Consider the following 10,483-nt stretch of genomic DNA (forward strand, 5'->3'; position numbering starts at 1 on the left):
TTGAATGATCAACTCTCCTCTGTCCACATCAATCACAGCCTTTGCTGTGGCTAGGAAGGGTCTACCAAGGATGATGGATTCGTCCATGCACTTCCCAGTCTCTAGGATTATGAAATCAGCAGGGATGTAATGGTCTTCAATTTTCACCAGAACATCTTCTACAATTTCATGAGCTTGTTTTCTTGAGTTGTTTGCCATCTCTAGTGAGATTCTTGTAGCTTGCACCTCAAAGATCCCTGGCTTCTCCATTACAGAGAGAGGCATGAGGTTTACACTTGACCTTAAGTCACACAGAGCCTTCTTGAAGGTCATGGTGCCTATGGTACAAGGTATTGAAAACTTCCCAGGATCTTGTTTCTTTTGAGGTAATCTCTGCCTAGACAAGTCATCCAGTTCTTTGGTGAGCAAAGGAGGTTCATTCTCCCAAGTTTCATTACCAAATAACTTGTCATTTAGCTTCATGATTGCTCCAAGGTATTTAGCAACTTGCTCTTCAGTGACATACTCATCCTCTTCAGAGGAAGAATACTCATCAGGGTTCATGAATGGCAGAAGTAAATCCAATGGAATCTCTATGGTCTCATTTTGAGCCTCAGATTCCCATGGTTCCTCATTGGGGAACTCAGTGGAGGCCAGTGGACGTCCCTTGAGGTCTTCCTCAGTGGCGTTCACTGCCTCTTCCTCCTCTCCAAATTCGGCCATGTTGAGGGCCTTGCACTCTCCTTTTGGATTTTCTTCTGTATTGCTTGGAAGAGTACTAGGAGGGAGTTCAGTAACTTTCTTGCTCAGCTGTCCCACTTGTGCCTCCAAATTCCTAATGGAGGACCTTGTTTCAGTCATGAAACTTTGAGTGGTTTTGATTAGATCAGAGACCATGGTTGCTAAGTCAGAGTGGTTCTGCTTAGAATTCTCTGTCTGTTGCTGAGAAGATGATGGAAAAGGCTTGCTATTGCTAAACCTGTTTCTTCCACCATTATTATTGTTGAAACCTTGTTGAGGTCTTTGTTGATCCTTCCATGAGAGATTTGGATGATTTCTCCATGAAGAATTATAGGTGTTTCCATAGGGTTCTCCCATGTAATTCACCTCTTCCATTGAAGGGTTCTCAGGATCATAAGCTTCTTCTTCAGATGAAGCATCCTTAGTACTGCCTGGTGCATTTTGCATTCTAGACAGACTTTGAGAAATCAAATTGACTTGCTGAGTTAATATCTTATTCTGAGCCAATATGGCATTCAGAGTATCAATCTCAAGAACTTCTTTCTTCTGATTTGTCCCATTGTTCACAGGATTCCTTTCAGAAGTGTACATGAATTGGTTATTTGCAACCATTTCAATTAGTTCTTGAGCTTCTGTAGGCGTCTTCTTCAAATGAAGAGATCCTTCAGCAGAGCTATCCAAAGACATTTTGGATAGTTCAGAGAGACCATCATAGAAAATACCTATGATGCTCCATTCAGAAAGCATATCAGAGGGACACTTTCTGATCAATTGTTTGTATCTTTCCCAAGCTTCATAGAGGGATTCTCCTTCCTTCTGTCTAAAGGTTTGGACTTCCACTCTAAGCTTACTCAATTTTTGAGGTGGAAAGAACTTTGCCAAGAAGGCATTGACTAGCTTTTCCCAAGAGTTCAGGCTTTCTTTAGGTTGTGAGTCCAACCATGTCCTAGCTCTGTCTCTTACAGCAAAAGGGAAAAGCATAAGTCTGTAGACCTCAGGGTTAACCCCATTAGTCTTGACAGTGTCACAGATTTGCAAGAATTCAGCCAAAAACTGATGAGGATCTTCCAATGGAAGTCCATGGAACTTGCAATTCTGTTGCATTAGAGAAACTAATTGAGGCTTAAGTTCAAAGTTGTTTGCTCCAATGGCAGGGATATAGATGCTTCTCCCATAGAAGTCGGGAGTAGGTGCAGTAAAGTCACCCAGCACCTTCCTTGCATTGTTGGCATTGTTGTTGTTTTCGGCTGCCATGTCTTCTTCTTCTTTGAAGAGTTCTGTTAGGTCCTCTACAGAGAGTTGTGCCTTAGCTTCTCTTAGCTTTCGCTTCAAGGTCCTTTCAGGTTCAGGGTCAGCTTCAACAAGAATGCCCTTGTCTTTGTTCCTGCTCATATGAAAGAGAAGAGAACAAGAAAATATGGAATCCTCTATGTCACAGTATAGAGATTCCTTGAGGTGTCAGAGGAACAGAAAAATAGAAGGAAGAGGTAGAAGAATTCGAACTTAGTGAGATAGAGTTCGAATTGTGCATTGAGGAGGAGTGGTACTCCATAAATAGAAGGATGTGAGAAGAGGGGAAGAAATTTTCGAAAATTAAGTAAAAGATTTTGAAAACATTTTGAAAAAAAAAGTAATTGATTTTCGAAAACTGAGATTGAAAAAAGTCAAGTGATTTTTGAAAAAGATTTTGAAATTAGGATTTAAAAAGATATGATTGAAAACTATTTTGAAAAAGATGTGATTAACAAGATATGATTGAAAAGTTATGGTTTAAAAAAAGATATGATTGAAAAGATATGATTTGAAAAACAATTTAAAAAGATTTGATTTTAAAAATTAATGACTTGCCTAACAAGAAAAGATATGATTCAAACATTAAACCTTCCTCAACAGAAAAGGCAACATACTTGAAATGTTGAATCAAATCATTAATTGTTAGCAAGTATCTTTGAAAAAGGAAAGAAATTGATTTTGAAGAAGATTTGATTGAAAAGATATGATTTGAAAAAGATTTGATTTTGAAAAACTTTGAAAACATGAAAAAAATCTGAATTAAAAACAGAATCTTCCCTCTTGTGCCATCCTGGCGTTAAACGCCCAGAATGGTGCACATTCTGGCGTTTAACGCCCAATGCACTACCTTTTTGGGCGTTAAACGCTCAACCAGGCACCCTGGCTGGCGTTTAAACGCCAGTCTGTCCTTCTTCACTAGGCGTTTTGAACGCCCAGCTTTTTCTGTGTAATTCCTCTGCTGCATGTTCTGAATCTTCAGTTCCCTGTACTATTGACTTGAAAATAGAACCAAGATCAAATAAACAATGCATGCAAGACACCAAACTTAAAATGAGACACTAGACTGAACAAGAAACATAAAATATTTTTGGTTTTTATGATTTTTTTAAATTTTTTTTTGGATTTTTCGAAAATTAAGTGGAAAAGAAAATAAAGGTATCAAAATTCTTAATGAGAATTCCAGGAATCATGCAATGTTAGTCTAAAGCTTCAGTCTAAAGGAATTAGACATGGATAGTCAAGCTTCAGCAGGACATTGCATTCAAGAGCTAAATTGATGAGAATCAATCAGCTTTGGTGATGATAAGATCATCACCTTGAAACACTAGAATTCATTCTTAAGAACTCTGAAAAATACCTAATCTAAGCAACAAGATGAACCGTCAGTTGTCCATACTCGAAACAATCCCCGGCAACGGCGCTAAAAACTTGGTGCACGAAATTGTGATCATCAATGGCGCCATCAACATGGTACGCTCATTGCAATCTAAACTCTCTATCACAACTCCGCACAACTAACCAGCAAGTACACTGGGTCGTCCAAGTAATAAACCTTACGCGAGTAAGGGTCGATCCCACGGAGATTGTTGGTATGAAGCAAGCTAGGTCACCTTGTAAATCTTAGTCAGGCAGACTCAAATGGGTATGGGTGATATACGAATAAAACATAAAGATAAAGATAGAGATACTTATGTAATTCATTGGTGAGAACTTCAGATAAGCGAATGGAGATGCTTTGTCCCTTCCATCTCTCTGCTTTCCTACTGTCTTCATCCAATCCTTCTTACTCCTTTCCATGGCAAGCTTATGCAAGGGTTTCACCGTTGTCAGTGGCTACCTCCCATCCTCTCAGTGGAAATGTTTAACGCACTCTGTCACGGCACAGCTATCCATCTGTCGGTTCTCAATCAGGCCGGAATAGAATCCAGTGATTCTTTTGCGTCTGTCACTAACGCCCCGCCCTCAGGAGTTTGAAGCACGTCACAGTCATTCAATCATTGAATCCTACTCAGAATACCACAGACAAGGTTAGACCTTCCGGATTCTCTTGAATGCCGCCATCAGTTCTTGCCTATACCACGAAGACTCTGATCTCACAGAATGGCTGGCTCGGTTGTCAGGCGAGCGCTCGGTTGTCAGGCGATCAACCATGCGTCGTGTATCAGGAATCCAAGAGATATTCACCCAATATAAGGTAGAACGGAGGTGGTTGTCAGTCACACGTTCATAGGTGAGAATGATGATGAGTGTCACGGATCATCACATTCATCAAGTTGAAGAACAAGTGATATCTTGGAACAAGAACAAGCGGAATTGAATAGAAGAACAATAGTAATTGCATTAATACTCGAGGTACAGCAGAGCTCCACACCTTAATCTATGGTGTGTAGAAACTCCACCGTTGAAAATACATAAGAACAAGGTCTAGGCATGGCCGAATGGCCAGCCTCCCAAAGAGGGTTCAATCATAAAAACATGATCAAAAGATCCTAAGATTGAAAGATGAAAATACAATAGTAAAAGGTCCTATTTATAGAGAACTAGTAGCTTAAGAATGAGTAAATGACATAAAAATCCACTTCCGGGCCCACTTGGTGTGTGCTTGGGCTGAGCAATGAAGCATTTTCGTGTAGAGACTCTTCTTGGAGTTAAACGCCAGCTTTTGTGCCAGTTTGGGCGTTTAACTCCCACTTTGGTACCAGTTCCGGCGTTTAACGCTGGGAATTCTGAAGGTGACTTTGAACGCCAGTTTGAGCCATCAAATCTTGGGCAAAGTATGGACTATCATATATTGCTGGAAAGCCCAGGATGTCTACTTTCCAACGTCGTTGAGAGCGCGCCAATTGGTCAGGTCAGGTCCCTCAATTTCAGCCAGAAAATACCTGAAATCACAGAAAAACACACAAACTCATAGTAAAGTCCAGAAAAGTGAATTTTAACTAAAAACTAATAAAAAGTATACTAAAAACTAACTAAAACTACTAAAAATATACTAAAAACAATGCCAAAAAGCGTATAAATTATCCGCTCATCAGCACCGCAACCACCGCCAATTCAAATACCTCAAGGAGCTACTCACAGCCAACCACAGACCTGAAGAGGACCCAAGCACTCTGGACTCCACTTCCTTTACCAGCACAGGGAGCCATGACGGTCCCGACTGTGGAGATACTTCCACCAGCCCACCATTGTTCCTGACAGATGGCACCGAGGACGGTGCAAAGCCTTAAGTGTAGGGAGGTCGATCAGTACCTGACTTTCGGAGGTAATTCTTTTCCCCTAACACCAATTTCTTTATTCTCTAGAATAGGATTGAGGCCATTGTTTGTTTAACTCACATATCCTAAATAAGCCAACCCTTTTTAATTACCTTTGTTAACCACTTTGAGCTGTTTTTAACTCCATTCGTTCTATATTATACCACATTACTAGCCTTAAGCGGAAAACAATTGAAAATCCTAATTGAATCTTTGGTTAGCTTAAGATAGAATTTGTGTGTTAACTGAGTATGGGGAAATTGTGGGAATAAAGGGTAATAGAAAATATATCATAATAGAATAAAGGGAATTTGGGTACTTATTCATGTGAAACCATAAAAGGAAATTACAAATCTATGTGCATTGATAAGCTATATAAAAAAAATAAAAAATTTCTTTATTTTAGTAAATAAGGGGACAAAATTACCCCAATAATAAGTCAGAGTTTAAATAATCAATGCACATGTGATAAAATTAAAATAAGGGTTGAGACATGAATAAGGAATGTGAAAAGGAGATTTCGGGTAGCTACGATGATTGTTGCAATTATATAGAATATATGTATGTTAGGTGAGAGCTTAGGTTAATTAAAGATTCAATGTATAAGCTCACTTAGCCATATGTGTATCCTCACCCTTACCTTAGCCCCATTACAACCATGAAAAGACCTCATGATATTTGCATTGGCATTTTAAAATTGTTGATTGATTAGGTGAAAAACAAAATTTTTGAAAGCATGATTAGAGAAGGATAGAGTGATTACCCCATATACTATAGTTGATTAGAGTGCACAGGCACCAACAGTAAGGGTTCGATGCTCAATCCTGTACTCCCTGCTTTCACAAGCTATCTTCTTACAAATTTATCTGCTTTTACAATATGAATTGAATTAGTGAAATCTGCCCCATGTTTTGTCTTAGAGAACTTATCTATTTTTAATCATGTAGACAAAATCATATAGTTGCATTCATATGTATATAGGTTGCATTGCATGAGTCTTACATGTTCCTACTCATTCATATTCATCTCCTTCAACTTAGCATGAGGACATGCTAATGTTTAAGTGTGGGGAGGTTGATAAACCACTATTTTATGATTCATATTGTGTTTGATTGTGTGGTTTTATCAAGTCTTTGTCCAGTTATTCATATGATTTGCATGTATTTACAATTCCTTCCTAAAAATATTCTATGATTGATAACTTGCTTCCTAATGATCTTTTAGTTATATATTTTTTATCTTCCTTTGTACCATTCGATGCCGTGATCTATGTGTTAAGTGTTTTAGGCTTCATAGGGCAGGAATGGCGTAAGGAATGCAGAGGAAGCATGCAAAAATGGAAGGAACACAAAGAATTGAGGGGATGACCAGCGAGAAGTCACGCGGTCGCATGGCTGACGTGACCACGCAAAACGGAAAAAATCACATGATGCGCTCGCATGCCTGACGCAACCGCGCAGATTGGAAGCTGCACGAACGATGCGATGCGTGGACGACGCGCACGCGTGGTACGAGAAACGCTGAGTGACACGAACGCGTGGACGACGCGGCCTCGTTACGTGCGCGATCTACAGAATTTCAGAGTCGCTGGTAGAGTTTCTGGGCTGGATTTCAACCCAGTTTTCTGCCCAGAAACAGATTAGAGCCAGGGAACATGCAGAGACGGAACAACAATTCATTCCGCATAATTTTTAGTTTTTAAATCTGAAATTTCTCCTCCCCTAGGTTTTCTCTCTTTGACATTCATAAATTAGGATTTGAAGACTTTTGGCTTTAGCTTTTAAGAAGAGTTTACCTTAGGTACCAGTCATTATAGCTTGTTATTTATTTTTCATTTACTCTTCCATATTCCTAATTTTTTCAGAAGTTGACATTGGATTATTTTTAGAATTTATTAATACAAGAACTATTTTTATTTTTAATTGATTCCTTTGATTATTATTTATCATGTCTTCCAATATTTCCTTTTCTTATCTCGTGAATTTTACAAATATAATGAGTAAGTAGTTCCATAACTTGATTGGGAGATGATTGAAAGGAAACCTTGAGTTGGATTACTTAAGAGAAAAATTGTAATTGGGTTTATTGTTGGATCATCCCCCAGTCATTGACACTAGTCCTTCCCAAGGGAGAGGATTAGGACTTGTGACTAGAAATAGCTTTCCAACTTGCTTAACTTTCCTCTACCTAGTAAGGGATAACTAAGCAGAGTGATGAGCGGATAATTTGTATGCTTTTTGGCATTGTTTTTAGTATGTTTCTAGTAGGATTTAGTTAGTTTTTAGTATATTTTTATTAGTTTTTAGTTAAAATTCACTTTTCTGTACTTTACTATGAGTTTGTGTATTTTTCTGTGATTTCAGGTATTTTCTGGCTGAAATTGAGGGACCTGAGCAAAAATCTGATTCAGAGACTGAAAAGGACTGCAGATGCTGTTGGATTCTGACCTCCCTGCACTCGAAGTGGATTTTCTGGAGCTACAAAAGCCCAATTGGCGCGCTCTCATCGGCGTTGGAAAGTAGACATCCTGGGCTTTCCAGCAATATATGATAGTCCATACTTTGCCCAAGATTTGATGGCCCAAACCGGCGTTCAAAGTCACCTTCAGATTTCCCAGCGTTAAACGCCGGAACTGGCACCAAAGTGGGAGTTAAACGCCCAAACTGGCACAAAAGCTGGCGTTTAACTCCAAGAAGAGTCTCTACACGAAAATGCTTCATTGCTCAGCCCAAGCACACACCAAGTGGGCCCGGAAGTGGATTTTTATGTCATTTACTCATTCTTAAGCTACTAGTTCTCTATAAATAGGACCTTTTACTATTGTATTTTCATCTTTCAATCTTAGGATCTTTTGATCATGTTTTTATGATTGAACTCTCTTTGGGAGGCTGGTCATTCGGCCATGCCTAGACCTTGTTCTTATGTATTTTCAACGGTGGAGTTTCTACACACCATAGATTAAGGTGTGGAGCTCTGCTGTACCTCGAGTATTAATGCAATTACTATTGTTCTTCTATTCAATTTCGCTTGTTCTTGTTCCAAGATATCACTTGTTCTTCAACTTGATGAATGTGATGATCCGTGACACTCATCATCATTCTCACCTATGAACGTGTGACTGACAACCACCTCCGTTCTACCTTAGATTGGGTGAATATCTCTTGGATTCCTGATACACGATGCATGGTTGATCGCCTGACAACCGAGCGCTCGCCTGACAACCGAGCCAGCCATTCCGTGGGATCAGAGTCTTCGTGGTATAGGCTAGAACTGATGGTGGCATTCAAGAGAATCCGGAAGGTCTAACCTTGTCTGTGGTATTCTGAGTAGGATTCAATGATTGAATGACTGTGACGAGCTTCAAACTCCTGAGGGCGGGGCGTTAGTGACAGACGTAAAAGAATCACTGGATTCTATTCCGGCCTGATTGAGAACCGACAGATGGATAGCCGTGTCGTGACAGGGTGCGTTGAACATTTCCACTGAGAGGATGGGAGGTAGCCACTGACAACGGTGAAACCCTTGCATAAGCTTGCCATGGAAAGGAGTAAGAATGATTGGATGAAGACAGTAGGAGAGCAGAGAGACGGAAGGGACAAAGCATCTCCATTCGCTTATCTGAAGTTCTCACCAATGAATTACATAAGTATCTCTATCTTTATCTTTATGTTTTATTCGTATATCACCCATACCCATTTGAGTCTGCCTGACTAAGATTTACAAGGTGACTATAGCTTGCTTCATACCAACAATCTCCGTGGGATCGACCCTTACTCGCGTAAGGTTTATTACTTGGACGACCCAGTGCACTTGCTGGTTAGTTGTGCCGAGTTGTGATAGAGAGTTGAGATTGCAATGAGCGTACCATGTTGATGGCGCCATTGATGATCACAATTTCGTGCACCAAGTTTTTGGCGCCGTTGCCGGGGATTGTTTCGAGTATGGACAACTGACGGTTCATCATGTTACTTAGATTAGGTATTTTTCAGAGTTCTTAAGAATGAATTCTAGTGTTTCAAGGTGATGTTCTTATCATCACCAAAGCTGATTGATTCTTATCAATTTAGCTCTTGAATGCAATGTCCTGCTGAAGCTTGGCTATCCATGTCTAATTCCTTTAGACTGAAGCTTTAGACTAACATTGCATGATTCCTGGAATTCTCATTAAGAATTTTGATACCTTTATTTTCTTTTTCACTTAATTTTCGAAAAAAACCAAAAAAATTTACAAAATCATAAAAACCAAAAATATTTTATGTTTCTTGTTCAGTCTAGTGTCTCATTTTAAGTTTGGTGTCATGCATGCATTGTTTATTTGACCTTGGTTCTATTTTCAAGTCAATAGTATAGGGAACTGAAGATTCAGAATATGTAGCAGAGGAATTACACAGAAAAAGTTGGGCGTTCAAAACGCCCAGTGAAGAAGGACAGACTGGCGTTTAAACGCCAGCCAGGGTGCCTGGTTGGGCGTTTAACGCCCAAAAAGGTAGTGCATTGGGCGTTAAACGCCAGAATGTGCACCATTCTGGGCGTTTAACGCCAGGATGGCACAAGAGGGAAGATTCTGTTTTTAATGCAAATTTTTTTTCAAGTTTTCAAACTTTTTCAAAATCAAATCTTTTTCAAATCATATCTTTTCAATCAAACCTTTTTCAAAATCAATTTCTTTCCTTTTTCAAAGATACTTGCTAACAATTAATGATTTGATTGAACATTTTAAGTATGTTGCCTTTTCTGTTGAGAAAGGTTTAATGTTTGAATCATATCTTTTCTTGTTAGCCAAGTCATTATTTTTTTAAAATCAAATCTTTTTAAAATTGTTTTCAAATCATATCTTTTCAATCATATCTTTTTAAAAACCATAATTTTTCAATCATATCTTTTTCAAACTAGTTTTCAATCATATCTTTTTAAATTCTAATTTCAAAATCTTTCACTTAATTTTCCAAAATTTCTTTCTCTCTTCTCACATCCTTCTATTTATGGAGTACCACTCCTTCTCAATGCACAATTCGAATTCTATCTGATTAAGTTTGAATTCTTCTACCTCTCCCTTCTAATTTTCTTCTTCTCTGACACCTGAAGGAATCTCTATACTGTGACATAGAGGATTCCATATTTTCTTGTTCTCTTCTCTTTCATATGAGCAGGAACAAAGACAAAGGCATTCTTGTTGAAGCTGACCCTGAACCTGAAAGGACCTTGAAGCGAAA

General features: G+C 38.9%; 1 non-coding gene across 1 annotated transcript; it reads left to right on the plus strand.

Moving 5' to 3' along the window:
- The first annotated feature begins 1,461 nt into the window (after positions 1-1,461).
- On the plus strand, positions 1,462-1,569 carry LOC130952474 (small nucleolar RNA R71). Its single transcript, XR_009074654.1, has one exon. It is a non-coding gene; the product is annotated as a small nucleolar RNA R71 (small nucleolar RNA).
- The last annotated feature ends 8,914 nt before the right edge of the window (positions 1,570-10,483 follow it).

The sequence above is a fragment of the Arachis stenosperma genome, chromosome 9 (genome assembly GCF_014773155.1).
Source record: "Arachis stenosperma cultivar V10309 chromosome 9, arast.V10309.gnm1.PFL2, whole genome shotgun sequence".
NCBI classification, from domain to species: domain Eukaryota; kingdom Viridiplantae; phylum Streptophyta; class Magnoliopsida; order Fabales; family Fabaceae; genus Arachis; species Arachis stenosperma.